This window comes from Globicephala melas, chromosome 1 (assembly GCF_963455315.2).
Source record: "Globicephala melas chromosome 1, mGloMel1.2, whole genome shotgun sequence".
NCBI lineage: Eukaryota > Metazoa > Chordata > Mammalia > Artiodactyla > Delphinidae > Globicephala > Globicephala melas.
Window position 1 is genome coordinate 33,612,926 of NC_083314.1, and position 25,691 is coordinate 33,638,616.

General features: G+C 49.4%; 1 protein-coding gene across 1 annotated transcript in view; it reads left to right on the plus strand.

The window, feature by feature from the left end:
- The first annotated feature begins 781 nt into the window (after window positions 1–781).
- Window positions 782–25,691, plus strand: part of NFASC (neurofascin) — a 189,229-nt gene continuing 164,319 nt past the window's right edge. Inside the window, exon 1 of the mRNA XM_060293361.1 lies at window positions 782–921. The gene's annotated coding sequence lies outside the window, so the exon portion shown is untranslated. The remainder of the gene's footprint in view (window positions 922–25,691) is intronic.

The window sequence follows — 25,691 nt, forward strand, 5'->3', positions numbered from 1 at the left end:
GTGCAGGGGACACGGGTTCGTTCCCTGGTCTGGGAAGATCCCATATGCCGCGGAGCAACTAAGCCCGTGTGCCACAACTACTGAGCCTGTGCTCTAAAGCCCACGAGCCACAACTACTAAGCCCACGCGCCACAACTACTGAAGCCCACACTCTTTAGAGCCCGTGCTCTGCAACAAGAGAAGCCACCGCAATAAGAAGCCCGCACACCTCAACGAAGAGTAGCCCCCACTCGCTGAAACTGGAGAAAGCCCGCGCGCAGCACCAAGACCCAACACAGCCTAAAATAATAAATAAATAAAAATAAAATAAATTTATATAAAAAGAAAAAAGATCATCGGCTGTTAAAAACAAAAGAAAAACAAACGTTCCTGGAGAGTCTATCAGAAGCAAGTCTCCCTGGGAACACAAGCTGTTCGACAAGTTTCTGCCCCCAAGAAGTCAGTCTGATGGTGGAGGGGCATAAACGGGACAAACACGTGATACCCCTGGGTCTCCAGCGTATTTCCTCCTGTAGGTTTGGCTCGCAGTAGGCGCTCAGCGAACGGAAACGGGTGCTAACTAGTATCATTTTCAACGCCAGTCCGCAAAGAGGCCCGTGGGTCGGTGCGAAAAGGAGGCGCTTTTTCTCCCCGGTCCAGGCCCGGCAATCGCTCCCCAGCGCGCCTGGCGGGGCGGCGCGGGAACATCCTGCCCTGCTCCTCCAGCGTCCTGGTCCCCGCTCGGCGCGCGAAGGGAGGGGCGCGGGGGCGCGCACGCAGGGTGTCGGGGGCGCGCTGGCCGCCCGGGGACGCGCACGGGCTGGTCTCTGCCCTAATGCGGCGGCTGGCGGCGAGAGGCGCTGCAGGGGACTCTGGGGAAGTGGCGGCGCCGGCAGCGGACAGCACCGACTGCACCCAGGGCCGGAGCCCGAGCCCTTGCAGGTAGGCGAGCGCGAACAGCAGAGAGATGGGGGTGGGGGTAGAACGGGGGTCATGGAAACCCATCTAGCGACACCCCCTTGTTCCCGCCCTCCTCTGTCCGTCTCCATCCCCTGACCTGTCTCCATCCCCCTCCATCCACACCCCCGACCCTTCTCTCCACGCTGTTACCTGCCCTGAATCCATCGTATAGTCAATATCTGGACCCCACCCCATCCAGCTCCCAACCCCGTCCGCCCCAACACCTTTTCTATCTCACTGGCTGCTTCCCCTCCCCCTTCCTGCACCTCACTCTCTTCCCCTTTTCCTTCTGTCCCTGCCTCATCCCGGAGCTCTGCCCTTACCTGTTTACCTCCACACCCCACTTTGTGTGACCCCTGTCCCTTCTATTTTTCCTGCCCCGCACACCAGCCTCTCTCCTTGCCCTCCCTGCTCTGGTCCCCACCTCATACCCCCATCACTCTGTGTGCCTGTCTCTCCATCAGCTCCCTCACAGCTTCTGTCCTTCTCGGGTCCCCTCTGCATACCCTGTCCCAGCCCCTTCCCAACTGCCTCTTGGTTTCCTCCTCCACCATCTCAAGAACCCCATCTTCTCCCCCTTGGCTGTTAGCTGGGCTGCCACCCATCGCCTTCCCCACCTGCCCTTCCTGGTGCTTTTGTAGCCACACGGCTTTTACTGAGCCCCCCTCTCTGCCACTGGGCCCTCCTTCCCTGCTTGGGGAGGCCTAGGGCTCTGAAGGCCCTATGTACTCGCTGTTGCAGAATCCACTTCTAACCCCCTTCTGTATGTTTGATCCTATTCATGGCTTGGGGGCAAAGGATGCTGGGTGTTTGTAGGCCTCTCTTATGTTCCTCTTCAGCTACTCTCTTCCCCTAGTTGTTCAGATTTGTTTCCTAGATGCATGGGGGTGGGGCGGTGTTAAACATAGGGAAACTAGGACCCTTGGGGCAGGGGTCCAAGGAGATGGCTGAGCACCCTCTTCCTGGTCCTGATCTGAGCCCTGGGGATGCAAAGGCCTGGATGAGGAGCCCCACTGAAGGGTTGGGGAATTTTGGATTTTAGATGGGATTCTTCCTCAGCCTCCAAGTCAGCACTTTGGCATCGGGAGCTGTCATGAGTGTGGCCCATGGGCTGGGCTGAGTGGGCAGAGTGCTGAATCACCTAGTCTCTGGTCCCCATGGCAGCCCCTCTCTTGCCCTGAGCCGGGTTCTGTTCCTCATTCTTTCCTTGGCATTTGGCAGTGGGGTGTGTGTGTGTGTGTGTGTGTGTGTGTGTGTGTTGGGCAGAGATGCCTCTTTCCTCAGTCCAAAGGAGTGGATGACAATGTACCTTTTCTGCCTGTCTGTCTCCAGGCATGAGGGCCTGGTGTGTATTATCTACCCTTGGAACTGTGATGAGCCCTGCTGGGCCGCAGTCAAATCTCGGGCAAGGGCAGATCACGGGGCTTTGAGACCTGGTTGGGCCCGAGTTGAATTGTTTGTATGGAGCTGGAGACCAGCAGGTTCACAGCCCACCGAACTTGAAACGTACGTAGGAGAAGCCCAGGGAAAACGTGTGTGGAGACCCTGGGGATTGGTCATGCCAACTGTGGGAGCAGCGGGCAGGGAGAAGAAGGAAGGCAGAGACCTGTCTCCCCTGGTTTGGGGATGATTGGATCTGGTGGATTTGTATTGCAGGAAGAATTAAAGAAGATGGGGGTGGGGTCTGCTATGCATCTAATAATTCTACCTTTTGTCGTGACAGAGCGGGCACTTCTGAGGCAGTAATTTCTTCCTCTTGTGTTTGGATTCAGCTGAAGGTGTGTGTGTGTGCGCGTGCGTGTGCGCTTGCGTGCGCACGCGTGTTTAGAAAGAAAAAGAGAGAGAGAACGAGAATGAATAACATAGATGAGGAAAGAGACTCACTCACACTTAGGCCAGAAATTGTGTTTCCTGTGAAACAGGAAATGTGAAACAGGGCAGCCCGATTCCTGCCCTGGGGACCTCAGCTAAAATCCCAGGCCTTAAATTGGAGGTTAAGAGCAAATTGCTGACGGATCCTGTCCCTTCTCTGCAAGGCTCCCTCACTTTAGAAACATGAGTGGACTCCTTCAGCTCATGAACAGCAACTCTGAATGGGATTCAGGCAGTGCCCAGCAAGGGGTGGAGGGGCGGGTGTGCAGCTGGGGGACTGGCTGTCCTCTGCTTTGTCAACCTTCTGTGCCCCGCCCATCATGAGTGGGGGTGGGGCAGGAAGCTTCCCCTGGCATCAGCGTTCCCAGAGCTGCCAGCTTTTCCTGGCCCAGCGAGGAGGCATCACCTGGAGCCGTCTCTGAGAGCTGATTGGATTAAGGTCCTGACGTTGAAATGCTTGACTGCTTAAGTGGGGGATTCTGATAACAACGTACACATCTCCCAGTTTTGTGCAATGCACCTCATCCCTCATCCCTTGTTTGACATCACAGAGGCTTCAGCAGGGATGCATTGAGGCACACAGAAAGGGAAGCCAGCTCCCTGGAGAGCTGGAGCAAGACCTGACTAGCTCCCTGTGGGCTGATGCAAGCTGGGCTTATGGGGCCGGGCTGGATCTTTCAGGGGTACATTGAAGAGGTAGCTGGTATCTAGGGGTTGGGTTCTGGCTTTGGATATCCAAGGGGTGAGGCATAGAAGGTGGTCCTATTTCTGCAGTGACTGAGAGACAGGATTCCAAGGCTCCCATCACTCCGTTGTTGCAATGTGTCCCCTTCCCCTGGTGCCACTCTCCTCCAAGACCATCTGAGACCTGGGGTGTGAGGAGCATCACTTAGTCTTTAGAAAAAGAATTTCTTAGGAAACTAGAAAGAGAGAGGCAGAGAAGTTCAGTCTTCAGTCTGTTTGGCCTGGGAGAAGAAGGGAGAAGGAAGTAAGAGGAATTCAAGGCTGGTTACATACTTATTCATTCAACAAATACGAATTAAACCCTAGAGTGTGCTGCTCTGCTAGGTGCTGGGATCATACAGATGAAAAGAGTTCTCTCAGGGCTGCCAGTGTAATGAAAGAGACAAGTTATCAGACAAATAACATAGATAAGCTTGAGTGAGGACATGGGGACAGGGATGGTGAACAGCAGCATCTTTCACTCCAGTGGCATCAGCCCCCCCTTTACCGATGCTGGTTGATGTTGTCAGAATGGTGGTTCAGGGCTGACATGGAAGTTGAATGTGAGGGAGAAGGTGAGGGAGAAGGTAAGATGCAAGATGTTACCAGATCCCCAGCTTGAGGGGGAAGAGGGGATGTTCTGTGTGCAGCTGAACCCTGCTGGCTACTGCTTCAGCCTGAAGGGGGAACTTGGGGACAAGATCGAGGCTACTCAACTCTGCCATTCCTGTTTCCTAAGCCCTTGTATTTTAGGGGCAAAGTGTGGTCAGAATATGCTTAGAATGTCAGAGTGAGTGAGAGGAAAGAGGCCCGGGGGCTGATGGAGAAATAGCAAGTTCAGGTATGTGCTCAGAAACAAGGTGAGTAAAAGTATTGTGAACTCTGACATGGGTGGAAGGGTCTTGGAGTTCTGGGAGGTCAGAGTCAGGTGGAAGTCATCAAAGAGGTCCAGATAGGGGAGAGGAGGTTGATAGTGACAGGGAAATCCTTAAAAGTTACACTCGAGCACAGGTCACCAGGAACATCCATAGCTGAACTGGGAAAGAGCCTAAGGATAGAGACAGCCAGCCTCACCTGTCTGAGGAATCCATCCCCCACCCCTCCACCTACACATCTGATTTAGCTCATTTCATTAGTATGTCCTGAGCCTTTGAAAATGTCCTAGGAACTAAGCTAGATGTTGTGTGTGTAAGTCAAGTGAGAGACACAGAAATGAAAACAAATTAAAATGCGGTACAAGAAATGCTCTACCGGAGGTAAAGGGATTCCTGGCATTGTAAGAGCATGGCTGAGGGGGCCCAGTGGGCTGTAGGACCTGGGCTGATCGTACCACACTGTTTGGACCCCTGCTTTGGCTAGAGCAGCCTGATGTCAAACTTTTGAGCGTTTACTCCAAATGCTCGGCTAGGGCCCAGGCCTAGTTGCAAGGGCAGATGTTAGATGCGTATGGCCTGGTCCTTGGGGCTGCAGGGAAGGGCTCTGAGAGCTAATGGCTGTGCTGGTGCTTGAGGAGGCACTTCCACAGCTTTGCTGACCTGGGATATTGGTCAGACTGTGCCAGCCAGCTTGAGATTTCTTGAACTACCCTCCTTTCCTTAGGTTTTGAGACAAGCTAGGAAGAATCAAAGTGGCATAATAGAATCGTCATCATTATAGAGTGCTTACTACGTGCCAGGCACCCTACTACATGCTTGTATTCATCATCTCATTTAACCTTCATAAGGGTTAACGCTACAAAAAAAGTAGTGTTAGGATCCCGGTTTTACACATAATGAAACAGACCCAGAGAGGTTGTGATTTAAGATTATAGAACAGTGAGTTGCAGAGCTAGAATTGAAAATATATTAGTTTGACACCAAAGCCCATGCTCCTCTCCTGTGAGCTCTCTGACTCTGGTAGGACTGGAATGTTTTATCCACTCGTACGAGCCCCTCTAGGAAAATCTGTTAGAAGGGCTCAGTTAGCATGCATTTTTCAGTACCTACTTTGTCCTTCTGAAGGATACAGAAATGTGGTTCCTGCTTTCAAATAGGGGAAATAAGATGGAAACATGTGAAAACCCTTGGAAATAATACAAGACATTGTATAATTAAGTCTTCAGACCCTGGACAGTAAAATTGCAAAGGAAGGAGTTATGCCTCAGTATGGTTTGAGTCAGGGAGGTGACATGGCATCGCAGAAAGTGCTCAGCTTTTGACATCAGACGGACCTGCCTTCAAACCTTGGTTCTTTCACTTACTGGCTGAGGAGCTACAGTTTCCCAGTCTGTGAAATGAGAGTATTAATATGAACCTTGCAGAGCCATAATAAGGATTAAATGTGATGAGGCAGTGAAGGGCCCAGCACCCTCCCTGGCTGGCAGTAAACACTCGCCAATGCTAGCTGCTCTTCAGAGAGGGGTGGGAATGGAGCTGAGCCTTGAAAAATGGGTAGAATTTTAATAAGGAAGGGAAGATGAGAGTTTTCTAGATGAGGGAACCCACAGGGGTATAAGCAAATACTGGATGGGTTCAGGTTCTCTGGGAAAGAAGTGCCTTGCCTCACCCTGCCTGCTTCCCCCAGGTTCCTGCAGTACAGCCTTATAGAAAAGGACACCTTCATGAAAACCATGAGGGGGTTATGTTTTACTTCCAGCCCCATCATTAACAGAGCTTAACTGTGTTTCTCTTTCTGTAAAACTAGAAGACTGCTAAAAGCCTCTAGTCCCAGAAGCGTGTCTCTGGTGTTCATGTAATTGATTAATTTCTTGTCTTGCCTTTCGTCTCCCCAAAGCCATGAAAAAGTGGGGATGCCTGGGGCCTGGTGGGGTCATCCCCTCAGGCCGTCATCATCCCTTCCTGACTACTGTAGCTCCCCTCCTCCAGGAAGCAGCTGCCTGAGCATCTGCCTTCTCCTTGGGCTGCCCCTCTTCACTCTTCCCTTCCCAGACTGGGCCAGCCCCTCCTGAAAGGCCTCCCCGGCAGCCCCTCTCCCCGTCATTATGATGCTAATCGTGTTGTTAATTTTTCTGAGATGCAGAAAGAAAGCCCCAATCTGTTCTAATGAATTTAATTAGAGAGGGGCTTGGAGGGCTTTAGAACCTCTTACCAGGATCACAATAAACAGAGTTAACGAGATAAACAGCTTGGGATCAGCGGCTCAAGGGTAGGAAGGGAAGACTTCTGACTCAGTCCTAGAATGAGGAAGCCCCTGACACTGAAGTTGGAGGAAGGCTGTGTGAGCAGTTGTTCTCCAGGCGGTTTCCCTTTGGGGCTTGTTCTGCCTGCCCCACCCAGCCCCATGGACATAGTTGCATATCTAGTTTTGTCCTTAGGTCTCCGTCTGGAGAGGTCTTAGCATTTTCGTCATCATCACCAAACATTTATTGAACGTGGGTAAGGGGTACTGCACCATCTTCTGGAGCAAAATTGAGGCTCCTGAGACCTCATCTCCACCCTAAAGGAGATAAGAGATATATATTCAAAAATAAGGAACATTTGCTAATTCCAGACAGTAAATGCTAGAAGGATGACAGGAGGTTATATTGGGCTTAGATGATCTGTAAAAGCCTCTTGCATGGGTCTTGAGACCTCAAGACTTGAAGACTTAATGGTCAGAGCTCCTGGAGGAGGAGCAGATTCAAAGGCACACGTGTGCAGGGCATGTTTGAGTCATGATGAATAAATGGCATGGCTTGGGTGGTGGGTGCGTGTAATTTCCTGGTGAGGGAACAGTATATTGAGACATAGTCGTAGAGGATCCTGAGTAATGGAGCCTTTACTTTTCTAGCCTGGTCATACTGGGGTCTCACTGCTTTCCCTCTCCGAGCACTTAGGATGGTTGGCTTGGGGAAGGGCTTAGGACAGGATGATTCTGGCCCTTCATGCTGAACTCACTCTCCTGGATCCAGTTTAGGCCAACTGGGGTGGGTTGACCAGATGCTAAATTTTGTTCTCAGATCTTACGACTTTCTGGGATGAGAGTGAATGGCTGGCAGAGCAATTCCAAGGACTTTTCCCAGTGATGAGAGTTCCTTCTTTACCAATGCTGGCCAATTTGCTTTGGCACTTTTTTGCAAGTACTCAGTGGAATCTTCCAGTTCCAGGGTCAGTGAGTTTCGTAACTCTTCCCTTTATATTATTTTCCACTTTTATTTATTTATTTTTTGACCTTGCTCAGCAGCCTGCGGGATCCTAGTTCCCGGACCAGGGATTGAACCGGCCCCCTCAGCAGTGAAAGCTTGGAGTCCCAACCACTGGACCGCCAGGGAGCTCCCTCATCTCTTTATATTATTGAGTTCTTTGAATGTGTGTGTGTACGTGTATATGTGTGTTCGTGTGTACACGCTGCTTATGTTATTGAAATTATTCCGACTAGATTCTCATTCTCGTGTGATCTTTATTTGCATTACAAAAGTTATTAAACATTTCGTGGGCCTTAATTTCTCCATGTGCAAGAGCGAAAGAGTCATCCCTGTATCCTATTGTATGTAGATCCATAAACTGAATGCTTTGAGAATAGGATTTTAAACATGAGGAGGTACTATAACTATCGTTTTGACAAGAAGTAAAATATTGAGCTGAAATTTTAAGTCAGTTCTCTCTCCCCCGTGGAACCTCTTGACTTGTAAGACTAGTCAGAGTTTTATTTGGGGGCACCAACAAAGAGTATGCTTTTTGTTATTTTCCATAGTCTGTCTGGGCTTATGCATAATTAGTAATGGAGTCAGTACACTGCTGTCAGGTGTTGGTTGACCTATCCATGCATGTTTGTGTGAGAGACATTGTTACAATGCCAAGGTTATAATACCCGTTGTGCGGTATTTTTCCACTTGTTGGAGGTGACATGTTCTTTATGAAGGAAAATGCCTCTGAGGCCACAGGCAATTTTCCTGTGCTGACGTAGGCAAGGACAGAAACTAGATCTCTTTCTGATCGTCATCACACACTGAGTGGAAATGAAGCCTTTGTGACTCATGTTGGGAGCTAAACCAGGGTTCTCTGGCTGATCCCAGCTCTGAGCTGTGCCTTGGTTTGTTTTTACACAATGCTCTTTAGTCTTTGAAGCCTTTATTATGAGCAGAGCACACTTCTGGGTGGCAACTTGTTTTGAGAGAATCTTCAACTCATCGAATGTTAGAGATGGTTTAATCTAAGATCGTTATTTTACTGATCGAAGTGGCTAGTTTCTGGCAAAGTCAGTTCTTCCACACACCAGGCCACTTTAAACACTATATATGAACCTAGTAATGGTACAAGAGGGTATGTAATCAAGTTCCTTAAAGCATGATCTAAACTAGAAATGTTTTGAGGTGTCAGAGAAGAGAGGATATCAAAGTAGACTAAAGTCCTTTGGGAAGGTTTTGAAGTGAAACAGGAGCTGGTCTGGGTCCCTAGGTATGGGTAGGATTTGAATAGATAAAGGTAAGGGAATGGGATTTCTGGTGGGCTAAGGGAGCATAATTAGAGGTTTAGAGGAGGGAACTTATACTCAGGCATTGAATTGGCCAGGCTGGAGCAGTGGAAGCTGCAGCTGGAGGGACCAGCTGGGGCCAGACTCCAGAGAATCTTGAATCTGACTAAGGAGTTGGACTTTGTCTTGGTGAGGAGCATTTAAGCTTCTTAGCTGAGCTTGCTCTTGCTCTAAAGACAAGATTGTGGTGTTAGGAGAAGTGAATGGGAAATTCCGTCACAGGCAGTGGTGTCTGGGGATAGTTGCTTCTGAAGGGGGTTTGGAGAAAAGGGGAGTACTGGAACTTTTAAACACTTGTTGGCTGGTCGGGAGCTTGTCGCTGTCCAGGGTGCTGAGCTGCCATCTGCAACATTTTTCTCCCTGATGATGCCAGGTTAAAAGGTAAAGCCAGGGGCTTCCCTGGTGGCGCAGTGGTTGAGGGTCCGCCTGCTGATTCAGGGGGCACGGGTTCGTGCCCCGGTCCGGGAGGATCCCACGTGCCGTGGAGCGGCTGGGCCCGTGAGCCGTGGCCGCTGGGCCTGCGCGTCCGGAGCCTGTGCTCCGCAGTGGGAGAGGCCGCAGCGGTGAGAGGCCCACGTACCGCAAAAAAAAAAAAAAAAAAAAAAAAAAAGGTAAGGCCAGGAAATGCATGGAACCGCCCAAAAGGGATCTGGAAAACTGTCCTGGCTAGGACTAGGTAGCATGTGGGCTTTCTGGCAGCAAATTGGTCTGTCTGCATCATCTGACTTACAATCCTACAATCCTTGTGATGAAAGCAGAAGTTTGGGTTGGGAGAAACTAGTAATGGCCCTTTTAAGAAGGAGTGACCATGTGTGTGCACATACGCATGTTAAAATGACCCAATTTGTAGCCCTATAAATTTTGCCTTAGAGTCTTTGTATTTACATGAGACTCTCAGCACGTTGCTTCTTTCATTGTGAAAGAAGCAATGTGCTGGAGAGAGCAACAAAAGTTCCCAGAAGGCCCTACTCATTGCTTCAAATGAAACATCTAAATGTTCAACATTAGTGCTGTCCAATAGAGCTTTCTGTGCTGATGGAAATGTTCTGTATCTGCACTGTCCAACATGGTAGCCACTAGCCACATGTGGCTATTGAGCCTTGAAATGTGGCTAATGTGACTGAGAATTGAATTTTTAATTTGATTTAAATAGCCATGTGTGGCTCCTATATTCAACTGCACAGCTCTAATGTCAGAATCCTTGCAATTTGCACTTACCCTTGCATATTTGTCCCTCCTACCTAAACCTCTTTGACTTAGAGTAAAAATGGACTGTTGAATGGGGATGAGTTTGGACTGTTGAATGGGGATGAGTTTGGCACATTGCTGGAGAAAACCCCAAGCTGAATCTGAACTGAGAGTCCGCGCCTGGCTGTGAGTTTTGCCCTTTTTTATTGTCACGGTGGGGACAACCATGCATGACGCACTGCGGTTTTCCTTTCAAGGGCAAGGAGGAGGCTTCTTGGATTCTGGCTCTGGTCCCAGGGACCTGACCCGAGACTTTTTGGAGCCTTGAATGGGCAAGCAACGCAGTGTGTATGGCCCTGGACACTTGGCTTTGTGGTGAGGTGGGGTACAGATTTTGTGCTGTTACATCAGATGTTTGTGGGCATCCAGCAGAGAGAAGTTCCTGGTCTTGATCCGTCTCCTTTTCTGACTGTAGGCATCATTTCATCTTGTCTACCTGGTATGGGGGATGTGGCCCAGGATGGGGATGTGGGTCAGTGGTAGAGATACCAGAGGGGGAAAATGCTTTAAAATGCCAATTAATAGGCAAGTAATAATAACCTGTCAAAAGACTGGAGCAGAAAATTTCCATTGCATAGGCACGTGCCAGTGCACATATCCTAAACACATTTGACTTCTTTGGGTCTCGGGTCTTAGGCTTTCTATGTATAAGTCTGGTTTCCTAAACCAGAGTGTGTGCTTTTTGAAGCCATGCCTTACAGTTTTCTTCCATAGACTCTCAGTGTTCTGATAATCTTAATAAATGCCTGCTTGTTGAATAGTTCTTTGTTAGCCTGGAGCTATCAGTTTGACTCCTAGAAAATGTGTGCGCATGAATACAAATAATATTTATGAAGCCCCTGCTGGGCATAAGTCTCTGTACTTGGTACTGTGGGCAGTGACAAAGGAGGAGCCAGGGATGGTTGATCTCAGTCTAATGGGAGAGCAAAGGCAGGCATGTGTGAAAAATTATACACACACACAACTGATAGACAGAAACAAAGACTGAAGTGGTAAGAGGGATACAGAGCTGGGGGAGGGGTGCAGGATGCTGGAAGGGTCATTTTATGTATGTGTCTCTGTCTGGCCTTCTCTTGAGGATTCCCTCCTTCATGAGGCTTAGCTGGTACCAGCCACCCCCATGCCTGCAGTGACAGTGCTGCCTTTATGGTGGATCAGGCAGCTCACTGTCTCGCTGGGGCTGTGCTGAGGCGCTGCTGTCCTGAGCTTGCCTCTTCTGTGGTGAAGACACTCGGAGAGGGGGGAGGGGGAGTGGGGGCAAAGACTGTGTGGAAGGGGAAGAAACTCCTTTTTTTTCTTGTCGCTGAAATGGTAACAGGGTCCTGCTCTCAGATTCCCTCCTGGCCACAGAGGGGCTTGTTGGGACTCCAGCAGCTCTGGTACATGGAGCCCCGTGATGCAGGCTCAGGTGAGGCTCTGGAGGCGACGAGAGAAGCAGAGCTTAGTGACATGGCTCCCCGAAGGCACCTGAGCCCCTTGCTCTACTCTCGAGGGGTGTGCCCTGCCTGGTGGGGAGCAGGTGGGCTGTATCTCCCAGCTGGGGCTGGGGAGGGACTTCTCTGGTTGACTCACAGGGAGGAGCCTGCCCTTTTCCATCCTCCACGAGCACATGAGTCACCTGGGATCTTGTTAAAGTGCAGAGGCAGAATCAGTAGGTTTGGATTGGGCCTGAGAGTCTGCATTTCTAACACGCTCCCACGTAATGCCAGTACTGCCAGTCAGCAAAGCACACTCTGATTGGCAAGGCCCTAGACGTGTGTTCTCAGCCTGGCAACGGATTAGCCTCACCTGGGGAGATTTTAAATGTGCTGCTGCTGGGACCCTCTCTATGCCAAATAATTCACAATCTCTAAGAGCTGGGTCTCGGCACAGGAATGTTTAAAGGTCCTCCTGGTGGTTCTTATATACAGCCCAGGCTGAGAACCACTGGCTCTCTGGATGGTTTTTCTTCTCCCTCTGATCTGCTTTTCATGATAAGTGCCTCGAAGGCGCACAATGCCTTACCTCACCAGCCCTGCCCCACAGCTGTCCTCAGTCAGCATGAAGGTGGTCAATGGCTCGCGCTATCACTCTGGCCACTGCTCCCATGGATGTACCACCAGCCATGAGGAATCAAAGAATGTGGCTGGCTTAGAGCAGACCCGTGCTAGAACCAAAGTGAGTACCCAGTCCCTGGATGCATGCCCAGAACATAGGAAACTTTCAGGAAGTATATATTGAATGGATGATTATTCCATTGTGGGGTAGCAGAAAGGGCACTGGATTAGGGATCTGAAAACCAGATGGATTAGGGATCTGAAAGGACTAGAGCAAGTTATCTAAGCTTCTTTAGGTTTAATTTTCTCAATTGTAAAATGGGGACAATAATGCCTACCTAATAAGACTATTTAAATAAGAATAATATAGGAGAAAGGGCTCTATAAATGCTCGTGTTGTACAGATAAGCGATTGTGTAAGAATTCATTTTAAAAGTGGCCAGCTGAGCTATAGGTATTGGTCTTCCAACCCTTGTTCTACAGGCGCTCCCAGGTCCCACCATGTGTGCCTCTGTCCACAGGACAGCCAGGGACTAAGGGACGAGCTGTTGACTGGACACCTGCCCTGTGTCAGGGCCTATGCTAGATGCTTGGCTTTTGTCATCTCATTGATTCATCACAACCTTGGACTGGATGTTTATACCCATCACATGGAATAATGGGGGCTCAGAATGGGCCCAAAGTAGGAGAGCTCTAAGTGGCAGAGCTGGGATTGGATCTGATTCCAAAGTCTCCTAATCCTGGCTTATTACCCAATGGGCAACTCTGAATTCCAACATGGGGCTGATGGTCCCTTGTTTGAGAAGTTTCTGTGTCTGGGAGTCACTTGTATTGAAGAGTGAGGTAAGAGTCTGAAACTTAAGTCTTAAATTTCTTACTTAAGTAAGAAACTCCAGTCTTCTGTTAGGGAACGTTAGGGTCCAATGGCACCGAAGTCTTCTGAGTCTTGGCCCACAAGGCACTGTAGAACCACTGCTCTGAGTCTTCATCAGGCCCCAAGGCGGAGGCTGTGACACTTTCCGCACAGAAGAATCACCGTCTGTCCCACAGTCCCCTCTCTGCTTGACAGAGCCACTGAACCCAGCTCTCGTCTGTTTTGCCTACCGAGGTTTACCTTTCATTCTGGTGCTAAAAGAAAATGGGAACATAAAAGGGGACAATCCCAGGAGCCTCCCTCCACACATATAACATCGACAGAATATTTTCATCATCTGGTGCTCGTGTTCCTATCCAGCGGTGTGTGTGGGGGGGGTCTTCTCCAATAGATTTAGCACTGAGAGGAGATCCCAATGTCTGTTGTTCTGCCCACCTCTCTAGCTTCAGCAGTGCTGCCATTATGACAAGGACACGTCCTGGCAGAAGTCATCCTGGCTAAGCTATTCAGTAAAAGAGCGGGGAGGGCCGAGTTGCATGGTCTGACCAGTTATGGAGGGATCCACCTAGTCCAGGTGCTTATCTGTCTTTACCTGGAAGAGTTCTTTAACTCAAGATCTTATCACATATTAGCTGAGACTAACAGAATCCACACTGGGAGAGAGAAATATATATATATATTTCACTGGGACAGGAAACTCAAGCATGACGACACAGGCACTACACGTATCCCATGTTGGGCCTTTGGATATAAATTTCTGCTCCTCACTGAGAAATGACTAACTCTCTGTTCATGTATCTGGTCTGCATTCGTCCTCTTGCTGTGTTCCAATTTGGCTGATTTTTTTTCTTACGCATTCCATGAAATTCTGTGCTGAGATACTGCTTTCCTGTGTCAAAGCCAGTAGTATTACAGCATCCAGACTTCTCTTAAGCTTTGTTTATGAACTGTTCAGTGTTTCCTTTTAAGTGCAGAGTGTTTATCCATTGTGTGGCTTCAATCTTTTCTCTGCTAAATCTCCATTTTATATTTTGGGTTTCCTTTCTCTTTCTCTCTGAGTGTCCCTAGGGTTTTCTGTTTCTGAGAACTCTGAAACAGAGTTTCAGAGTTTCTGGTTGTGCAGGTCAGCGTGCTGCCGCTCTGATAAGAGTAAGGACTTCCAGTTAGGCCTGGGCTAAAAGATGAATCCCCTATCACCTGGAAGCTTGGCCACCCACGACCTATCTGTGTGACACCGTTAAATACCCTATCTGACTGTAGAGGTCTGGGGTCTTAGTGCTTAATCTTTTCACTCCCACGGACGGTGGCTGTTCCAGCACAACCTGTCCTGGATAGTTTAGGAATCAGCGTGAGCCTACTGGGCTTCTGGGACTTGGGTGGGTTTGGCTGGTGGGCCCCAGGTCTCTGGCTCTTTTCCTTCTTCATCTGGCTCCCTTCACAGCAGCGGGGGCCTTCATGATGCATAGACATTGGGGAATGTGGAATGTGCAGGTTAGGGGAAAGTCAAGCTAAAAGGAAATGTAGTAAAAGACTATGATGCTGTGTTGCTGGATCCTTCTGGAAGGTTCTGGAAGGCTGGTGCGGGAGTAGGGTCAGGACCCCATTCTGAGTCAGACTGGGAAAGCCCTCTCTGAACACATTCCATGGTTCCTCTGCATTTTTTTTTTTTTTTTTGGGGTATGCAGGCCTCTCACTATTGTGGCCTCTCCCGTTGCGGAGCACAGGCTCCGGATGCGCAGGCTCAGCGGCCATGGCTCACGGGCCCAGCCTCTCCGCAGCACATGGGATCTTCCCGGACCGGGGCACGAACCCGTGTCCCCTGCATCGGCAGGCGGACTCTCAACCACTGCGCCACCAGGAAAGCCCCCTCTGCATTCTTAAACCTTGAAAAATAAAGAGAAAGCTTTTGGATGGCACCCTAAAAAGTTACAGTGGGGGCTTCTGAGAGCAAGAATGCTTTGTTTCTCAACAGGCTGGTGACATCATCTGGGGTCTACCCAGATGCTGGTATGTTGGGGACAGACCAAAACAGGCCAAGTTCTACTCAGTGGTGGCTAAAGATATTCTGCTGGCTTGGACTCTTTTTGCTCCAGATCATTTATCTGCTTTCTCCTCTTTCTGCCCTCCCAGGTTTGTTTTTCTCAGCTCCCAGTGTGGAATGCTCAAGGGCATGCGTCCGGTCTTGCAAGTAGAAGATAGTGCAAGAGCAAGGCCCTGGAATCAGGCTGCCTGGATTCCAGTCTGTCTCTCTATTCACTAGTTGTGTGATCTTTGGCGAATGACTTAAATCTTCTCTAAGTTTCATCTGTAAACCGGGGAGTTAAATAGTGCTTACCCTGCATGGATTTGTGAAGATTAAATTAGATAATGCACATGAACCCCTTTGCATAATGCCTGGGGTTAAATAAGAAGTAGCCGATGAAGGTGAGCTGCTGTTGTTACTTCCCCGCCTTCCCTTCCTTATAGTAGCTTCATGCCCAGCCTTATTCAAGTACACCTAACAACTTTGGGGAGCAATCAGAAAATATTTTTGAGCCTAAAATAGTTGCTCATTTGTGTGCTAGGTACTATGAGAATTACAGTGGAGAAGGAAAGGCAATCTTTGCCCTCAAAAACCTTGTACTCGGGCTTCCCTGGTGGTGCAGTGGTTGAGAGTCCGCCTGCCGATGCAGGGGACACGGGTTCGTGCCCCGGTCCGGGAAGATCCCACATGCTGCGGAGCGGCTGCGCCCGTGAGCCATGGCTGCTGAGCCTGCGCGTCCGGAGCCTGTTGCTCCGCAACGGGAGAGGCCACAGCAGTGATAAGCCCGCGTACCGGACAAAAAAAAAAAAAAAAAAAAGGGCTTCCCTGGTGGCGCAGTGGTTGAGAGTCCGCCTGCCGATGCAGAAGACGTGGGTTCGTGCCCCGGTCTGGGAGGAACCCACGTGCCGCGGAGCGGCTGGGCCCGTGAGCCATGGCCGCTGAGCCTGCGCGTCCGGAGCCTGTGCTCCGCAACGAAAGAGGCCACAACAGTGAGGGGCCCCCGTACCACAAAAAAAAAAACCAAAAAACCTTGCACTCTAGTTGAGCAAGTGTACCAGGCATCCATGCATGGTCAAGATGACTAATTACACAAAGTAATAAAGAATAAATGCAAATGTATGGTTTGGACCACATAGTTCTTGGAGTTTAAGAGAGAGTTCATTTTAATCTATGGTAGTTTGGAAGACTCAAGGAGGAGATTTAGAGTGGAGCTTTACTCTTTCTGTGCTCCTAACAATCTCATTAGGGAGTGTCTTCAAAGGGGACGAGGTAGAAATTCAGAAGAAATGGACAATCCAGTTATCCTCAAGCCCTAATTTTCTAATTTCATGCTGGCCACACCTGTAACGAAAAAGGATGGTGGGGAGAAAGGCGTGACTTTCCTGAGGTACAGACACAGTGAGGAAATCAACACAAGGTTAATCAATGAAACGGAGGTAGAAGTGAGACCACATATCAGTCCAGAATATGAGAGTTCATTTCTTATAATAAGCCATTTCAGTTCCCTCGTTTTGCTCCCTGTAATCTACTTGTATCCTTATCATACCCTTGCCACACCAAGTTAATACCCTGAGCTAATGTGTCATTTCCACTGTAGAGGTGGGGAAACCAAAGCATAGAGAGTTGGGTGACCGGTTCAGGAAGCAGCATGAGTCAGAGCAGAGCCAAGCCAAATTATCTACCTGTGGATTCCCAGTCTAGCTCTCTCCTGAGCTTCTCCTGGGACACAGGTCTCAGCTGGTGTCTAGCATAAGGCAAGCCCTGGATCCCTAGGGAGATGGAGAGCAGTTCAAGCCGCTCTGGCCCAGAACACCATGTGACCATCACTGCACTCTCCCAGCTCTGGCAGCGTTTCAAGTCCTGGTCTCAACAGCCACGGGACTTGGTGGCCAGGCCTGGGAAGAGCCCATTGTCTTCTTGCATGACCACTGGCTATGTGGCTGCTGGCTGGCTTGCTTGTTCAGTTTTCATTTGTTTTGTGTAGGCTGCTCTGAGCCCTATATTCAGCTGCAGCTGGGCAGCTGGCACCTGCTCAACCTTTGCCCCAGTCTATCCTAGAATTCTCCACGGTACTGATGGAAGACTGCTGGCTCTGTGTGTGTAGGGCTGGGGGGCAGGGGGGGAAGGAAGGTGTTAAGCTTCCCGAAAAGTAAATCTCTTTCTCTACTGGGCACTCATTCTGGGAGGAGATAACTCAAGGCTGATGTGTGACTGTATTTTGGGAGCCCCTGTGGTTTTCTTCTTTCAGATGTGTGTAAATTGACCTTGGTTATCAGCCTGACCACCAGTGGGAGGACAGGAAGTGTACTGTGGTCATGGGTTCTAGGCATTTAGTCGCTGTGACCTCCCCCATCCCTGGTTGTTGTCATAGCAGCAGCAGCAGTAGTAGTAATAATAGGAAGAGTGAGGTTAGAATAATGACAGCTGCCAGATACTCAGAGCTTATTATGTGCTGTGGGCTTTTAATAGGTGTCTCACTCCACACTCACTTATGAAGTATTTTCAGTGGCCTTGCTTTACAGGCAAGGAAAGGGAAGCACAGGGAGCTTGATGGCTTTTTTCTGAGGTCGCTCGGCTAGTAAGCTGTGTGTTCGGGGCTTCAGTTCAGACCCTTCTGATTCCAGTCAGGTTCTATCCTACTGAGCTCTTAACCTTCGGTGTTCTCCTGAATGCTGAGAAGATCCTTCCCTGCCAGAAAGTCCACTGTAACCCTGACCACCACCCTGTTCCCTCCCGCTGGAGTAAAAGGCACAGGTCTGACCAGCTGATGGATTCCTCGGTTATGGGGAAGCCTTAGTATCTCATGGGTTTCTTAGACATCTGAGCTTGGGGAGTCCATCACTTTGCACAGGAGGAGGATGAAGCCCGAGGAAGGGACTCACTCAAAGCTGGCAGCAACCTAATAGCAAAGTGAGGAGTAGAACCCAGCCTCCCGGCTGGTAGCCCAAACTTGTCTCACCACCGTCTACTTGTAGAGCACCTTTGCTGCCCCACGCCTCTCCACCCACCTACCCCAGATGCCAGTGTGAGACAGTGGGGAAGGGGGAGGGCCAGGCCGAATTCTCTTTCCCACTGGGCTACTGACTTCCATAGGCAGGGGAGAGTCCCGACTAGCTCTTTCCTCCAAAGTCCACAAGCCTCTTTTCCTTTGTGTCAGTTACCCTCTGGTGTACTTGGGAAGTCGGGGGGTTGTAGAGGACTTGACTCTTTCCTGCCACTCCGCACCCCCTTCTACCTTTTCTCTCCAGAAAATTCCACAAACCTAGTAGGTTATGAGAGACTCTTCCCTGGCCTGGTGACGGATGCGCTTCTATCTCCATTTGAAGACAGCCACTTTGTATTTTGCATCTTTCCCCATAAGCAGGAGGCATGGGGGGTAAGGAGTAGTGGTGGGAGTTGTCAGGTTCGTCTCTTTCTGAGGTAGAAGCTCACAGGATCCCTCCAGAGCCAGAGGAACTCGATTGCATTAGTCTCAGCTATGTTGTGGATAAGATGAATACAGAGGTGGATGGCAGTCTGGGTCTTAGGGACTCATTTCTGGCTCTGCCTTTGTCTTCCCATTAACCCACTGGAAACAGTGATCTTTTCCCCATTTCCCAGAGGGACACACTGAGACTCAGGGACCCAGAGCCCCAACCAGGGAAGTCTTGAGAATTCATCCTGTCCTTCTCATCCCTCCTGTCCAGGAACTGACGCTACCTCTTAGCAGGGATAGAAAGATTCAGTGGGTTGGATACAATCCCCTTTGTCATTATTTTTTTTAACAACTTGTATTAAAGTAAAGCATATATACAGTAAAGTACAGAAATCCACATTTTATGTTTCTTAAATGTTAGTTTTCTGGTTATAAAGGTAAAAGTTATAAAACTTGAAAAAAATTAACAAACAAAAACCCCAATCACTTAGAAATAAGAGCCATTAAGATTTGATGTGCATGTTTTCAGTTGATCTTATCCTGGTTTGAGAGTTATTGCTAGAAGTCGGCCACTGGGGACAGAGGACAAGGACAGGGGTCCTGGAGGGTCCTTTGCCCCTTCTCAGGATGTTTCATTCCTGGTCCCAGCTACAGCCTAGATTCTGATCTTTATTTTTTTTATTTTTATTTATTATTAGCTTCTGATCTTCACCTGCAACTTAGAAACATTATCATCCCTGCCCCAACTGTTAGTAAATCAAATAATTAGCAGTAACACCGTGCAAGCCATTATTTGAATGACCCTGCATTGTTCAAAGTACAAAAGTCAGGTTTGACACGTTGGGAAGAGAGTCCTAGAGCATTTGAGGCCAGGTGTGGCCCAGGGAGACCAGTTTTGGCCTGGGTAAATGCTGCATGTTTACACACATCTGGATTGGTGTCTGCCTCTAGCCTGCTTCTCAGGCCTCCCTTTGGGGCTTTATTGAACAAGGCTTGGAGGGCAGCAGCCACTGAGTAGGAGGATGTGGCCTCACTCTTGGGCCCGTCAACCCAACTCTTTGCGTCTGAGCCTCCCTGCAGAGATTGGCTTCCACTGGGGCATTAAGTCATTTTACGTGGAGTGTTCAGAAGAGTACTTGGTGCTGCGAGAGCTCTGCCAACGTTCCTGGATACCATCGTCATCCAGACCACTGTCTCGTTATCCAGGCTGGGACAGAAACTGTCAGAGCCGCAAGGGACCTTAAACACAGGCTACTCTGTGAGTCTCAAGACTTCAGCCTGCATCAGAGCCCCCTGGATGGCTTCTTAGAACACAGGTTGCTGGGCCTCACCCCCACAGTTCCTGAGTCAGGCCTTCTGGGGTGGGGCCCAAGAATGTGCATTTCTGACAAGTTCTCAGGTGTTGCTGCTGCTGGTTCAGGGACCGCACTTGAAGAACCACTGATCCACCTCTTTCATTTTCGCAAGTGTGAGCCTGCTATAGTCTGAAAGCTTGTGTTCCCCCCAAATTTTATATGTTGAAAACCTAATGCTTAAGGTGATGGTATTAGGAGGTAGGGCCTTTGGGAGGTGATGGGGTCAGGAAGGTGCTGCCCTCATGAATGGGATCAGTGCCCTTATATAAGAGACCCCAGAGAGCTAGCTCATCCCTTCCACTGTGTGAGGACACAGCAGGAAGGCAGCCGTCTGCAGCCGGAAGAGGGTCCTCACCAGAACCTGACCGTGCTGGCACCCTGGTCTTAGACTCCCAGCCTCCAGAACTGTGAGAAGTAAATCTCTGTTGTTTGTAAGGCACCCAATCTGTGGTATTGTTTTTGGAGCAGTCCGAAGGGGCTAAGCCAGCATGGTGGACCACACCACGTCCTGGTCCGTTTATCCTCTGGGACGTGCCAGCAGCTGGGTCGTGAGGGGCTCCTTTCTTGATGGGATAGAAACTGTCCCAACTCTGTGGAAAGGGGACAGATACAGCATGACCCAGGGGTGAGAAGGAGAAGCAGGTATACAAATCCTGGCCCTGCTACAATTCCATTTATTCATCCAAGAAACAATTATCACGTATATCCTGTGGGAAAAGAGCTGTGCCTGCTGCTGTGCGGCCTAACCAGGCAAACAGGCCCTTGACAGGGCCTCACCCTCAGATGGGCTTTGGAGCCATCCTGTCACTGCTGGCTGCACAGGGAGAGGAGAGAACTCAGAGTCAGGAGACTGGGTACTGAGCCTCACTCAGCCCCGACTCACCAGGAGACCTCAGCTAAATCCTTCTCGGTAGACCTCAGTTTCTTCATTAAAAGATTCAGTGCAGGGCTTCCCTGGTGGCGCAGTGGTTGAGAGTCCGCCTGCCGATGCAGGGGACACGGGTTCGTGCCCCGGTCCGGGAAGATCCCACATGCCGCGGAGCGGCTGGGCCCGTGAGCCGTGGCCGCTGAGCCTGTGCGTCCGGAGCCTGTGCTCCGCAATGGGAGAGGCCACAACAGTGAGAGGCCCGCGTACTGGGAAAAAAAAAAAAAAAAATTCAGTGCAGCAGTGGGTGAGGTGACGGTTGAACAAGACCTGTTCCCTAACCTGTAATTCTAAAACTCTGGGGGCTCTCAAGTGGTTAAAATGTCATCTGACTTCATTTCTGTTATTTATTTATTTATTTAGTTAGTTAGTTAATTTTTGGCTGTGTTGGGTCTTCGTTGCTGCGTATGGACTTTCTCTAGTTGCGGCGAGCGGGGGCTACTCTTCATCGCGGTGCGCGGGATTCTTATTGTTGTGGCTTCTCTTGTTGTGGAGCACGGGCTCTAGGCGCGAGGGCTTCAGTAGTTGTAGCTCGCGGGCTCTAGAGCGCAAGCTCAGTAGTTGTGGCGCACGGGCTTAGTTGCTCTGCGGCATGTGGGATCTTCCCGGACCAGGGCTCGAACCCGTGTCCCCTGCATTGGCAGGCGGATTCTTAACCACTGCGCCACCATGGAAGCCCCTTCATTTCTGTTTTTAATCAATTAATACTTTTATTCCATTTCCCCCTCCTTAATATGAGACAGATTGGGGCTCTCCTAGCGTGTGAGGTGTGAGGACTTCGAGGAGATTAGGTACTGTATTATCTTCTGAACACTGCTGACTGCAGGGTGCTTTTGCCCTCAGAGTTTTAATTTGCTTCTCTTCTTAGTCATCTATTATTGCGTTTATCCATAATGAACCATGAGTGGAGGCAGGAAACATGGACCGTCACGGAGCTAATGAGGAACACAGTAATAATGATTCTACAAATTTGCCCGAAGATGATGGTTACCAGATTGTACTCATTTGACCAGAATTTTTATATAGCACATCAAGATGTTTCTAATACTCAAAAAAAGTGATAAATATACCTAAAGTGGATTTTCATTTACTGGGAATAAATACTTTTTACACCTATAACAGAGAAGTGCGTGTAAATTAGTCTGAATACTTCTCTCTTGCAGAAACAAAATTTCAAACTTACAAAAAGCACCAAGGATAAGAATTTCCAGCTTCAGGATGTGAGAGCAGCTTTTGACTATTGTTGTATCTTAACATTTGATTCAATTATTATAGTGTAATTTGATCCCCAAGCCTGACATGATATAATATGCCACCTAAAAATGTGTTAACAAATCATGCTTCTTCTTATATAGTTAACCTGAACTAAATTGGACAGTATGTGCGACTTGCTAAATTGGGAAGGGGGAGAGTCAAATTTATGCATGTAATAACCATTATTAAAGATTGTGTTAAAACCGTACTTTATAAACATTTTAATAATAATCTGATCTAAAATAGCATATTTTAAAACTTAAAGATATGCAAAAATAACCAAATTATGTTATCATTTCCTTGGCGTGATTACAAGACAGAAAGATGGGAAGTGTTAACAAGAACAACTTCTGAGGTTCCTTCTGCCTCTGACACACTAGGATTCTAGGATGGTGCAGGGTCTGAAAACCATGATGAAGAACAGGAGAATATGTTAGTTTGGGGGCTGTGGACACAGTGTGCCCCCTTTCCCCTAGATTGTTGTTGGAAATGGGATTAGACAAGGTCTTTGAGGGTCCAGATGTCAGAACTACAGAAAGCAACATTCTGTCCAACTTACCTAAGAACTTTCTAACCATTAGACTCATTGGATTATAGAGTTGGATGGGACGTTAGATATCATCTGACCCTATAAGAGCTTCCTCCAAATAAGAAGTGGAGTGAGAAGCCTTGCAAGGAGTGAGCTTTGTGTCTTAGGGAATGTTTAAGCAGAGGCCAGTTGACCCCAGGCCTGGGATGGTGGCCTGCTCTGCTGGCCTCAATGGCTGGAGCCTGCTAGTGGGGCTCAGAAATGAGTGTGGCCAAATGGTCACTGCTCTCTCCCCTAAAAGTTGTCTTTGGCAGAGGTCAGTCCAGGGATGGATGAGTTTGGGGCCTGGTCCTGGGACTTCTGGGAGCACTGCTGTGGCACCATGGGGGCTCTCACCAAACTCTTAGGCATGCCTCGACTGGGTGAGCTGGCTGGCGTGTCTTCAGTGGCATCAGAATTTTAGCTACATGTTTGAAAGAGATGCTAATGGCCTGGTCTGGAGGAAGGGCCCTTGGACTTGGAGTTGGGACACATCTGAGGCCTCACATAGCCTAAAGCATCTTCTGCACTGTCAGTAGACACTGTCTCCATGCCACTTCCTCCCAGCCTGGCTTGCCTCTTTTCTGACCACATTAACAGATGGGAAGCAATGTCACAGAAAGCCCAAACCCTAGATAATCTACAGTCCACATTTGGTTTATGAATGATCTACTGCATATCATTTTTACACAGATTATCTTTCCTAATTTTTCTTTTGCTGAGGCTGAAAACAAACGCTTTTATATACTTTGAGCCCCTATTAGAAGTGGGGTACCCACTGCATTCATTCAGGCTCAGAAGTAAGCTATCCTAGGCCTGGACATTTGCTGCAGATAATTGATTGCCTTTAGTTCCCCATAATCCCATTAGCTTATATTCTTATATGTTAATTCTCTTCAACTTTGGTCATTTCCTCTGTGTGTGTGTGTGTGTGTGTGTCTCCATATACCCCATTTAGACTTGACTGGCCTCTCCAAGCCCCAGCCTAGGGCCTTCTTTCTGTATCTTTCTATAGTCAGGGCTCAGTAACTGGCTCGCATATTATTTTGGGGTGCAGTTAAGATGAAGCCAATTGAAGCATAGGGTTTATAACCCTGAGCCAGTCCTTCATGTTCTTTTCGTATCTGAGGGAGGCATTTGCTATGTGCGTGTGTGTCCTGAACACAGCTGTTCACACGGTGCATACCTCCTGGTATGGTGTCAAACCCATGCCAGCCCCTCTAGATCTCACTGACATATGTTGAGAGACGTCTCTGATGCTCTTGACTTGTCCACTTGGAGAGTGAGAAGGGAATCCCCGTTGGTGAAGGTGTGAGTGAGTTTCTCAGTGGGGTTCTCAGGACACACCCTTTCCGCCTGCTACTCAACTGGATCTCCGCTGGCATAGGAAAGAGGGAAGGGGGAGGGGCTAGAGAGAGAGATGGGCCACCGGAGAGCTGATTGGCTTCTTTTCTGCTCTCCTTGAACGGGCTCCAAGCACGCTTCCTGACTGTCTCTCAAACCTAGACTTGACCATTAGCATAACCTTGCTGCTAGATTGTTCGCTGACTGCCCTTAGGCTGCCTCACTCCACCTTCCAGGACTTTCTGTCTAACCTATTCACAGACTCTCGGCAAGGGCCAACATCCTTGCCACTTCTCTTTCCCTTGCTCATTCTGATATCTGGGCCATGGGTCCATCCCACTGCGAGTGGGGGCTGCGTGTAGGTGGCCTCAACTACTTCCACTTTCCCCACCTGGGCCGCTTCATTTTGTGGCAGACACTTCACCCAGGAGGTGAGTACCTGTCTTGGGGGAGGGGCCAGCTCAGCACCCGGGAGCTTGGCCTGAGACAGTAGAGCGCGGCTGCGTTGCCTCCCCCACCCTCCTGACCTGGGAAATCCTCTAAGCTGACCTAATTACCTGCAGTGAGAAACTGCATACTGATTCCCAGCAGACGTTGTAGTTTGAGGAGGGAGGGGGCCCTTGGACAGGTGGGTGTGTGCCAGCCTGGGATTAGCCCTTTTGTGGCTGCCTCCCTAGGACAAGTGTCTCCTTTCACTTTGCCATCCTTGTGGAGGTGAACCCCTTTGGAGTCCTTCCAGCCTGGTCAGTCCTCCCCCGGTCATCCATTCGTCTGGGGGATACAGGAACCCCAGTCCCAGCTTAGCACAGATCTGCCTTACCTGGGGGCATTTCTGCTCCTTTCTCTCGGTGGGGGTCATCAGGGGATGGTGTATTTAGCCAGAGTCCCAGTCTTTCCTCCTTCAGGGTCCCCTTCCACCCCTGTCCAGGCAGGAGCCGTTCGGTCCCCTGGCGAGTCCCTGGTGAGAAGCAGTTTTCCGCTGAACCCTCTCCAGGCCTCACTGTGCTGCCAGCTGTTCCTCCAGACCCACCACCTCCAGGGATGCTGGAACCCTGGGGGCTGCTGTGCCCGGCAGGTCCCTGTGCTCATCAAGTGGTTATGGAGCATGTGCTTTATGAAGAGTGTCTTCCGTTGTCTCATGCTTTGGAGTGTGCAGGGTTCTTTACCTGCAAGGCCACATTTGAGCTTCCTTACAGTGCTTGGAGAGCTCTGACTGGGAGCCTGGAGGAGGACCCCTGAGATTCAGGCTCAGTCAATGAGGGAGGCATGGAGCCAGGATCAGCTCTCAGCCCACCTGACTCCAGCAATGGGCTTCTGCCACCACCACAGACGCGGCGTTAGTGCTTGGCAGATAGAACACATGTATGCGCCTCAGTCCCTTCCTCAAGTTTATAATCTTAATGTGGGAACAAAAGTTACACATGCAGAAAAAGAATCAGGAACACCATTCCATGCTCGAATATAATTGACTCTCATTGGCAGCCGATAGACAGCACTGGGGATAGGAGGGAGGAAGGAAGTCCATTGTTGACTGGGGTCGTTGGGGAAGCCTCTGTGGAAAAGTCAGGCTTTAAGCTCAGCATTAAAAGATCAATAATATATATTTTTAACATCTTTATTGGAGTATAATTGCTTTACAATGCTGTGTTAGTTTCTGCTGTGTA